We start from the raw sequence: 12,646 nt of genomic DNA on the forward strand, positions 1-12,646 counted from the left end.
TCAAAGGGCCGGAAAAATAAGTCAACGTAATGAAATGCCACAAAATGTCATTCAAGTATGTGAAGTATTTGACATTTGGGGTATTGTGAAAGGACCCGTTCATATACATTATAAACGATTCACAATAGTTGATTACATTGTGAGGTAGTTGACCTCTATATGATACATTTTACAAACATTACATTCGTTTTTAAAAGACAATATTTCTTTACAACGAAAATTGACAGGCATGCATACCATTTCATAATATCCACTATCCAACTGTAAATTGATTTAATAATAATCTTTGATGAACTCAATGACCCGAATGCAACGTTCTTCGAAATATGCTATGAAAGATTCCAAGTAATATCTTTAAAATGAGCAAATGCACAGCGGAAGATTTCTTTAACACCTGAGAATAAACATGCTTTAAAGTGTCAACCAAAAGGTTGGTGAGTTCATTAGTTTATCATAATCATTTATTTCCATCATTTTAATAGACCACAAGATTTTCATTTACAGTTCTCATAAAATATACGTCCCATGCATAGAGACAAAAATAATCATTCATATGGATTGAACACCTGGTAACCGACATTAACAAGATGCATATAAGAATATCCCCTATCATTCCGGGAAATCCTTCGGACATGATAAAAACAACATCGAAGTACTAAAGCATCCGGTATTTTGGATGGGGTTCGTCGGGCCCATAGATCTATCTTTAGGATTCGCGTCAATTAGGGTGTCTGTTCCCTAATTCTTAGATTACCAGACTTAATAAAAAGGGGCATATTCGATTTTGATAATTCGACCATAGAATGTAGTTTCACGTACTTGTGTCTATTTTGTAAATCATTTATAAAAAATGCGCATGTATTCTCAGCCCAAAAATATAAAGGGTAAAAAGGCAAATGAAACTCACCATACTGTATTTCGTAGTAAAAATACATATAACGTCATTGAACAAGTGCAAGGTTGGCCTCGGATTCACGAATCTAAATTAATTATATATATTTATGTGTTGGTCAATATTTGTCTAACAAATTAGGTCAAGTCATAGTGTACCACAATCCTAATGCTCGAGACTAATATGCAAAAGTCAACAAAAGTAAATTTGACTCAAAATAATTTCCAAAAATCTATACATGATTAATATATAGTTTAAATATCGTCGTTTTATATTTTTAAATATTTTTAAAAGATTTATTAGAGTAAATAATATAATTTATTTATTAATAAATAAAATTTTATATTAAATTTATATAATAAAATATACTTTTATATATATTAAGTAATAAAATTTATAGGGTTCATTTAATATCATAAAGATAATATGATAGGTATTATTAAAGTAAGTTATTACACGTAGTAAAATATGTTTGTATCACATATTTATTTGATAAAATAATATCTATAATGATAGTAAGTAAAAGTTGTATTATTTTGTAATAATGATTATTATTATAAAAATATCAATATTTATAATTACTAAGATGACATTATGATAAAACGATAATTCTAATTATGATAACTTTAATATTTACGATAATTTTTAATATTATCTTTAAAATAATAATTCAATTTTAAAATAATAATAATAATGATATTTTATAGTAACAATGACATTTCTATTAAAATGATAATTTTTGTTAAAATGATAGTTTTAATACTAACGATACTTTTAATAATAATAGTAATGATAAAAATATAAGAACGATACTTTTAATACTAATATTTTAATTTTATCATGATACTCTTACCCATTATTTCCTAATCGTTTCGTTTAATAGCTTTTAATCGTCTTTTATATCGTGTTCATAATAATGATAATAATAGTAATCAAAATAATTAGGTGTTACAAATATTTGTTTTAATTACACTAATATTAATAATGATAGTTACTATAACATTATTAACGATAATACTAATAATTATCTTAATGATAATATAGTAGTAATAATAATAATAACAATAACAATAACCATTTTTAAATAATGATATATATATATATTAATAATGATAATAATAATAATAATACCAATAATAATAATAATAATAATTGGATAATAATAATAATACTAATTATAACTTTAACGATAGTAATAATAAAAAAATAACAATTTTTAATGATAAATCCCTTTTATTAATAAAGATAATAATAATGATAATAATAAGATAAAACTAGAACGACGATAAAAACGACGATAATAATAATCATTTTTAATAAAAATATCGAAAATTCAATTGATTATAACTTCTAATCCGTTCATCGAAACCATTCGATATCTAAAGGAAAAGTTCTTAATTTTTCGCTAGCTTTCCAAGGACATGCATATCTTATACCTTATCTCAACCGCAAGTGTAACTAATTCAAGATTCAACCTAACCTGTCTAAGGGCAATCTCAAAAGTACAAGCATGCATAATCCTAAATACTCGAGCACTAGTCAGGGATACACTATTAGTATGCAAAAGTTAAATTATGAGTACTCACGTATCAATATTGAGATTCAATATTGCAGGAAAGGTACGTAGACGCAACGAAAATTATAAACACTATATTGACCTCACGAGCATACCCATGAACCATACTCAATTACCTCCATAGCTATAACCCATAATTTCCTTAATCCTATCCCACTATAAAAACAATTTCAAAATCACTCGGACAGCACTCCGTCGTAATATTTTATGTATACTAATAATATCTTGAAATAATATGGAGTAAATATATATATGTAAATCGATTGAGAGAGTTTAGAGAAAAATATTTTCAAGTTTCTATGAAATAATGAAACCTATTTAATTCTATTTATAATAGATTTTTGAATTATTAAAGTGAATTATTAAAGTATGAATTATTAAAGTGAATTATTAAAGTATAAATTATTAAAGTGAATTATTAAAGTAAATTATTAAAGTATGAATTATTAAAGTAAATTATTAAAGTATGAATTATTAAAGTTAAAGTAAAGTAAAAATAAAGTAAAGGTAAAATTTAAGTATAGTAAAAGTATAAAACTATGTACGTATAATACGCGTATAAATATATATAATATTAATTTAAATCGTTATATATATTTAATAAAATAAAATATAAATATCGTTATCTTTATCATACTAGTTAAGTAATGAGTTGTCAAAAGTGGTTCTAGATATTTATAAAAGTTATATACGTTTTAATAATAAAGTTCTTTTTAAACTGAAAACGTTTTGTACGTTTGAAACTAAATAGATCAATCGAGTCTTTATAAGATTCAATCTTCCACTATCCTTTGTCTAGTTCTCAATGATTGACAATTTGTTCTTATTTATAAATCACTTTACCATTTTTCGAATGTTGTTAAAATGGAAAGATTTCTCAAATCAACGTGGGCCTTTCAACAGAGACTTGTAATCATAATTCAATATATCTGATAATTCAATCATTTGATCTTATCTTCTAATTCCATTGATAAACATTTTGAAACAGATACAATCATATAAAGTATTTAATCTAATATTTTGTTTACGTTTCAAGTTATAATATATATACACATATACATATATAATCATATATAACCAATTAGTATCCAATTTATCGCCAAAAGAAAAGGCAATGTTAGTTGAATTTGTGAAAGTTACAGAGGAAATCAATAAATGGATTGAAGCAAAAATCAGAGATATACAAGTTGTTGATGATCCAATTGAAAATAACGTTAATCACAATTTCAACACCACATCTAACTAAGTGTGGGGAGATTCGAATCTTTTTAGGGTAATATGTATTTCTGTTAGAGTTAGATATTCTGTTTTCGTGTAGTTCTCTAGAATGGAATCCGAATGGTCTTTCCCTAGCAGATCCTAAAGAAATAGTCTTCTCCCCCCATTCTGAATTTTTTTTTTTTTTTAGGTTTTACGAGATGAAGAATTCCTTTGATCTGAACCATAGTTTAATGCTACACGCTTTGATCACTAAACGTAATAATGACACACTCCAGAGTGACCTGGTATCAGTAATAAGAGCCAAATTGGACAGAGTAAGAAAAGAACTCAGGAACGATCATAATAAGTTACATTTTGGTAAAGGAAAATCAAAATCCGCAGCGAAAAGAAGAGCACGACACCTTGAAAGATGTCACAAATGTGGAAAATGGTCACACGAAGGAAAATGCTCGACGAATCAGACATATTCCAATACCGAGTTCGTTACTTTATGCAGAGAAGGACCGCTCATATGTTTCGAAGAAAAATCGTTGAATGCTCGAGGTTATGCCTATGTAGCTATGGAAAACCAATTAGTATGACTATCTTATGAGTGGGCTAAAGCAGGTCACTGAGAATTCTTTCTCACAGGTAAGTTTGTACAGTTTTTATTTTTATTTTATTGCTTTTAAGCTTTTGATAATAAACGCTAAATCATTCGCTATAAAGTATTAAATTGGTATTCAATAAAATTAGGTATGCGTAACCGAAATTATTGATATCATACAAAAATTTATTACATCACTGCGAAATTTACCATTTATTCTTAAGGTATAAATATCTTTAATCAATCAACCCAAAATATTTCAGAAATTCGTCAGGAGTAAAACTAGGTAATATAGCTGAAATTACTTTACCGAAAAAAGAGGCGTATATTTTTGATAATATTTGATTGATTAAAGTGGGATAAAAGACCAAAAAGATTTTTAATTTTTATTTTTACTTTGTTTTTAAAATTAATATATTAATATTAAATTATTATTGTAAACTTTTTAAATCAATATATTTAAGTTTGTAAATATTTGAAAAATTAATATTTTTAATATAAAGTTTGTATGTATAAAAATTTTAATAATATGAATTTTTAATTTTATGCATTTTAAATTTAAGTTTGGTGTGAATTTAAAAACAAAAATTTACTTTATTTCACTAAGTTGAAAACTAGGTCGTTGAACCGAAATTGTTTTACCCAAGGGAGGGACGAGAACTTTTATTATCATTATTTTTAATCTTATTGAATTAAAGTATGCCAAAAACATTTAAAAAATCCAAAAATCTTTGCTTTTAAAACAACGCTTTGAATTGACAAATTTTAAAATTTTGTCGAGGGACGGACTAGGACAACGATCCGAAACACCCTCACTCCTAAAAAGAAACAAATTTTTAAAATTTTATTAATTTATGTTTTAAAAGTTATAAGGTTTTTATAAATAAAAAAAAAGGGGGGACCTCATGCGATCGCATGAGATTTACCCTGTAACCTCATGCGATCGCATGAGGCTGGAATTCAGGCCAGGATCAAAAGCTCCAGCGAGCTGTGTTCTGTCTCACTTCAAACACCCACACACATACGAACATACACACATATACACTCCTAAAATCGCCATTTTTTCACCAAATTCAACCAAATTTTGTCCTACAATCCGCTACAATCATGCCTAGGTTCGGATTTTTCAACAAGAAGGTAGAAATTACACCCCTAAACTCTTAAAATTCTTAATTTTTGTGATATTTACCAATATTTTACCTAATTTGATTTTATTAAATTCTAGTGTAATTAGAGTTAAATTGTTAGTATATTATGCATGTATAACCTAGACTGATGCTATTTAACATGATTTGAAGCCAAAAACTTCAAAAAATTTAGAAATCTAGGGTTGTGTGTTCTTGAGCAATTTGGGGCTTTTTGATATAAACAGGTTATGGCCGATTTTTGTCATGAATTATTGCTAAATTAAGTAATGTAACATGTTTAGGTAGCTAAATGATCCAAACTTTGATCCTAAACATGATTTTTGAGAATTAAAGTGGACTTTTTAAGTCTAAAATTCATGAACTTGATTAAATTAATGTAAATGCCATTTGAGACTTGTTTAACTGCTAGTAATGACTATTTTGACATGTTATTTTAGTTAAATGCTTATGAACTTTGTATACATTTTCATATATGCTTATTTGAAAAAGTGTAGAATTGATAAAATTGTGAAAATGAGCATAAGTTTAATTTTGATTAAACATGTCATTATGATTTTTTTTAAGTTGTTATTTTGCTAACACTAATGCATATTTGGATGCATAAATTTTGTGTTTAATGTGTTTTGCAGAAATATACTGAAACTGGAGGTGCATCATCATCATCTAGACAACCACAACCAGAACCTGAACCAGAATATGAGCCACAATACGAGCCAGAACCCGAACAAGAACCATAACAGGAACAACAACAGCAACCTGATCAACACGTACCTTATTATGATCCGCTACAATTTGTTGATGCCTTTATAGTATTTCCGATGCATCCGCCAGCAGAATACCCAACGATTCCTGAACACACGTTGCATCCTAATCTGAGATTCGATAGAAGCTGGAGAGATTACCCAACATATCAAAGTAACAAATTCAAATTGATACCAAAAAATGTAGAAGTGCCAAGGGTAATCGATTGGGAGCCTTTGGAAAGGGTCCAACTTACTAACTCAGTTAGACAGCATTTGATCCAAAGGTATGGCAGCTCTTCTTTTCACGATTGGGAATGTCTATTCACCATTCGTAGACCTGTATATAAGGAATGGTGTATTGAGCTTTTGAGTACTATAGCGTTAAATACAGATGTAGATAGATTAGATGATAAAAGTTTTCTTAGATTTATACTTGGCCGTAGGATGTACAGGATGTCCATGCTGGACATGGCCAGGGATTTGCAGATAGATACTCCTGGTGAATTACTACTACCCAATTGTATGAATTTGATTTATCGTGGTGAAAGGGTAGATAGGAATTTTGACGCGAACGCCGTCTGGAGGCATATGTCAGATTATAATGTTTTTACGATGGGAGGAAAACACTCATACTTACATATTAACAAAGCCGAGCTTCGTATAATTCATAGATTTTTGGCTAACTCGATTACACAGAGAGGTCACAACAAGGAGAAAATGACCTTACATGATTTATTTTACCTAAAGTGTATTCGAGACCCAAGAGGCTTTGTTAATATCCCTTACTGTGTTGGTTTTTATTTGTCTAAGATGATAGAAGGAATACAGAAAGGAGGAATAATAGGAGGAGGTATTTTTGTTACTCTCATTGGAGAGTATTTAAGTGTAGATAGGGACCAAGGGGGTCCACTTTTGTAATGTAGGGAACAGGTTGAGCCTTTAGGATTGAAGGTCTATCAGGGTGCTAAGGTATTAAAGAGCAGACGAAACCAGGCAGTACCCTATGAAGGTCGTCATCCACAGGTAGAGAGAGGTTCAGATGAGGAAATGGAGGAAGCGGATGACATTAGGAATGTCATTAGGGAGGCTATGACTGACATCTACCAGCATGTAGATGAGGTAGATATGACAAACGGGGAGAGATTTAGTCAGATGGAGCAGTGGCAAGCCCGAAATGATTACGAGCATTCCAGGAAACGACAGCATGATAGATGGGACTATCATCAGCATCAGATCATGAGCCGGCTGTCACCTCAGGATCACTATGTACCGACCCGACCCGCTTACTATCCTCCACACCAGCTCGAGATGAGACCACCATATACTCTCTACGACCCTAACCAGGCCTACCAGTACACCTATCACCAACCATGGAACCCGGACGACAACATGAACTGGAACCCCTATCCAGATTGATATAGTTCCTGTTGGTGATTTCTATGATTTTTATCTTTTTATTATTTCTATTTATTTATGTTTAAACACATTATATTTTGATACTTTTATTGTAATGTTTAATATTTTTATTTGTTGTACTAATATTTCATATTTGATTTGAAAGTGGGATTTTAAGTCCCATTTCAAATTACCATGCATGTTTATATTTGTATGTATGTATATTATCAATTGTATACAACAGGGTAAAACAGCGCATTTTCAAAGACTGACATTAAGTTCAGCAAAAGCTACTGATTTTGACGACAAAATGAAAAACGAATGTGATGTAACAACAAGAAGGAATGAACAAATGATGTGCACCATTTATCATTCAACAAACAAACGCCAATATGTTTGGAAACTTTGGTAAAATTTAATCATTTTTCTACGCTAATCACCCTCAATAATTTAAATTGTTACTAATTTCTTGCAAATGAGGGCATTGCAAGATCTTAAGTGTGGGAAGGGATTAAATTATTTCGGATTTTTAAAATTTTTAACTTATACACTTGGTTACCATTAAAAATACTAGTAACGCAGTAGTTGTATTAGAATCTAGTGCTCTCTGATAATAAAGAACAACCCTAGTCTTATATACTGACTACCCAATTCTAGTAAAATTTTTCAAAATTTTTCAAATAAATGAATTCAAAATCATGTTTATACATATTTATGAACGATAAAACTAGGTGTTAATACCGAAATTATTGTTACCTCGGAAAGGACATAAATTGAGAAACAAACCAAAATATTAGAATTCATTTAAAATGGAATAGAGGACAATAAAAAAGAAAATAAAAGCCAAGTGTGGGAAAAATTTACCAAGTTATTTTGAACATATATCACATATTTGTGTACAAATAATTGAAGATACTTTTGTTTTGGACAAAATTAACTATTTTACCCGAAAAACTGTAATATATTTGAAAGAAAGATGGATCTACATGATGAATCAATTTCATCATTAAAAGAAAGTAAAGTCTTCCAAAAAAGAAACGCGCTTCTTGATTTAGGTCAGAAAGTTATCGTCCAGACCAGTTGTAGAGTCTACGAAAAACCTTGAAAAGTTTTCTCAAAAATCAGCTGGAAATCCACGGACCTCAGCATCAAACAGGGTCGCCAAGTGGTCAGACTTATCCTAACCATGAGAGGATCTGTCTCGTAAAATGGGGAGGGCGCCGTGCAAATTAGCTTGATAAGACTAATGAATCAGACCCCCAAAAAGGATAATCTCCTTAAAGATCAGAAATCAGCTTTTAAGACTGATATTACTCAATCCTAGAGATTGACTTTTAAAGATTGAGAATTCAAACTCATGGAATTCGATGATATCTAAACTCGAGCTTGAACGAGAAAATATTTTGATCAAAATTACAAACCGATTTGTTTTCTGAAAACCCTATTTTCAATGCGTTCATTACCAATGAACGTAAAATCCTAGGAATTCACCTGGAATTCATTAGGTCACCTGAACCAAATCGGGTGTCAACCGTAAGAACGGTAGTTGCATAGTATGGTCGAAGACGGGACCTTGTGCCAGACCGAAAAACCATAAGGGTGAGCTTTACTATTGCTCCTACAAAGAATAGTAATTGCATCCGACACGTTATAGACCATAATTAAAAGCATGTCAGGGGACATTGCCTTAACAGTTGCTTGTTCAACGCTTTCCTTTACAACCGGACGGTAGTTTACCGAAAGGTAATATACGGAGCAAGTAAACTGGACATGTTGCTTTCCCAATACAAGGTTAGCAAGTGGGTGACACAAAATCGCAAGTTTTGAGCTAAAATTTTCAAATTTGAAACCCACCAAACCCACAAAAACATTTTGCAAACACCAGTGAAGGGTTATTCCAGAAAACTTATCTAGGGTAAAAGCTAGATTTAATTTTTAAAAAGATCAAATGTTTTCATAAAGATCCAATTTCCTAAAGGATCTAAATTTTTATAGTCATGTGGGACTGTAAACCACATCGTTACTACCATTGTTCATACCGCCGTATAGAAATCACTGATGTACAAAGTGTGAAGAATAAAGAAGTGATTCTAGTATTTTTATTTCAAGACTATATTGCTTGAGGACAAGCAACGCTCAGGTGTGGGAATATTTGATAATGCTAAAAACGAACATATATTTCATAGCATTATCCCTCAAAAAAGACAAGCTTTTAGTTGCAATTGTTCTATTTACAAGTAATATTCGTTTAAATAATAAAAGGTGAAGACAAAAGACAGATTCGACGAATTGAAGACGCAAACGACCAAAAAGCTAAAAAGTACAAAGTACAATCAAAGTGGTTCAAATTATTGATGAGAAACGTCTCAAAATTACAAGAGTACAAGACGCGAAACGCAAAATACAAGATATTAAATTGTACGCAAGCACGTTCGAAAAACCGGAACCGGGACCAGAGTCAACTCTCAACGCTCGACGCAACAGACTAAAATTACAAGTTAACTATGCACACAAATATAATATAATATAATATTTAAATAATTCTATAAATTATTTATATATTATATATTATATTAAAAACCGTCGGCAAGAAAGAAAACAAGCTCATGTGAACTGGAAAAAGAGGCCATGCGATCGCATGGCCTGGAGGTGCATTTTCCATGCGATCGCATGGCAGTAGGTATCAGGCCACACTGATATAAATTCGCAGTTTTGGTTGATCAAATATATACCTTTTTCAATACATCTATCTCTCTATCTCACTCGTATAATATATATATATATATATATATATATATATATATATATATATATATATATATATATATATATATATATATATATATATTATAATTTGTTATATTTCAGTAGGCTTATAACTACCTTTAGTGGCCTGGTTCAATATATTCAAATTGAAAGAACCAATAAAAAAGAGATGTGTTGTAGAAGATATAGGAGAGAAAGAGGTTGAAGAGGTGTGATGTATTTAATGTATATGCATGTTTTTGTAACTTACATTATGCACATATATATAGTACAAATTTTACTATCCATATTTGAAAGAACCCGTTCATATACATTATAAACGATTCACAATAGTTGATTACATTGCGAGGTATTTGACCTCTATATGATACATTTTACAAACATTGCATTCGTTTTTAAAAGACAAACTTTCTTTACAACGAAAGTTGACGGCATGCACACCATTTCATAATACATCCAACTATAATTGGCTTAATAATAATCTTGATGAACTCAATGACTCGAATGCAACGTCTTTCAAAATATGCCATGAATGACTCCAAGTAATATCCTTAAAATGAGCTAATGCACAGCGGAAGATTTCTTTAATACAATACTGTATTTCGTAGTAAAAATACATATAACGCCATTTAACAAGTGCAAGGTTGGCCTCGGATTCACGAACGTATCAATATTGAGATTCAATATTGCAGGAAAGTACGTAGACGCAACGGAGATGATAAACACTAGATTGACCTCACGAGCATACCCATGAACCATACCCATCACCTCCATAGCTATAACCCATAATTTTCTTAGCTTCGACTCATTCAAAAAACTATTTTGAAATCACTCTGACAGCACTCCGTCGTAATATTTTATGTATACTAATAATATCTTGAAATAATACAGAGCAAATATATATATATATATATAAATCGATTGAGAGAGTTTAGAGAAATATATTTTCAAGTTTTTATGAAATAATGAAACCTATTGAATTCTATTTATAATAGATTTTTGAATTATTAAAGTGAATTATTAAAGTATGAATTATTAAAGTGAATTATTAAAGTATGAATTATTAAAGTGAATTATTAAAGTATGAATTATTAAAGTAAATTATTAAAGTATGAATTATTAAAGTGAATTATTAAAGTATGAATTATTAAAGTGAATTATTAAAGTGAATTATTAAAGTATGAATTATTAAAGTGAATTATTAAAGTTAAAGTAAAGTAAAAGTAAAGTAAAGGTAAAGTTAAAGTATAGTAAAAGTATAAAAACTATGTATGTATAATACGCCTATACATATATATAATATTAATTTAAATCGTTATATATATTTAATGAAATAAAATATAAATATCGTTATATTTATTATACTGGTTAAGTAATAAGTTGTCAAAAGTGATTCTAGATATTTACAAAAGTTATATACATTTTAATAATAAAGTTCTTTTTAAACTGAAAACGTCTTTGTACGTTTGAAAATAGATTAATAGAATATTATGGAAACCAATTCTCCACTAACTTTTGTCTAACTTTCGTAAATGACACTTTTTGTTTTTATTTATAAATAGCTTTACAAATTATTCTGAATATCGTTAAGAGGAATAGATTTTCTCAAATCATAGTGGACCTCTCAACAGAGACTTGTAATCATAATTCAATGTTTCTGATAATTCAATCATTTAATATATTTCTTTTTAATTTCGTCGAAAATCATATTGAAACAAATACGTTCGTGTAAAGTATTATACGTTTAATACTTTATTAATATTCTCAAGTTATAATATATATATACATATACATATCTATTTATATATAACGGTTCGTGACTCGTCGGAATTTGGTCGAGGTTATAATGAATGTATGAACACAGTTTAAAATTCTTGAGATTTAACTTAACAAACTTTGCTTATCGTGTCGGAATAATATAAAGATTAAAGTTTAAATTTGGTCGGAAATTTCCGGGTCGTCACAGTACCTACCCGTTAAAGAAATTTCGTCCCCGAAATTTGATAGAGGTCGTCATGACTAACAATGAGAATGTTATTATAACGATTATAGAGTTTTATCATGTTCAAGAAGAATGGATAAAATAATTCGATTACTCGAAGCATGTGAGTGAAGTTATCGTAAATAAATGAAATAAGATAATAGTGATTCGTCGTATCTTTTGACGTCATCACGATTGATCTCCGAAAAGAAAATCTTTGTAATCTATATTAGATTTGATTATTTGGCGATTAAGGAAATTATGATCCTCTTCGAATTAATGCGATAATCCATTTTGATTTCTCTGTCGGATATTTCACTATAAATCCACCTCATTTG

The sequence above is a fragment of the Rutidosis leptorrhynchoides genome, chromosome 3, assembly GCF_046630445.1.
Source record: "Rutidosis leptorrhynchoides isolate AG116_Rl617_1_P2 chromosome 3, CSIRO_AGI_Rlap_v1, whole genome shotgun sequence".
NCBI classification, from domain to species: domain Eukaryota; kingdom Viridiplantae; phylum Streptophyta; class Magnoliopsida; order Asterales; family Asteraceae; genus Rutidosis; species Rutidosis leptorrhynchoides.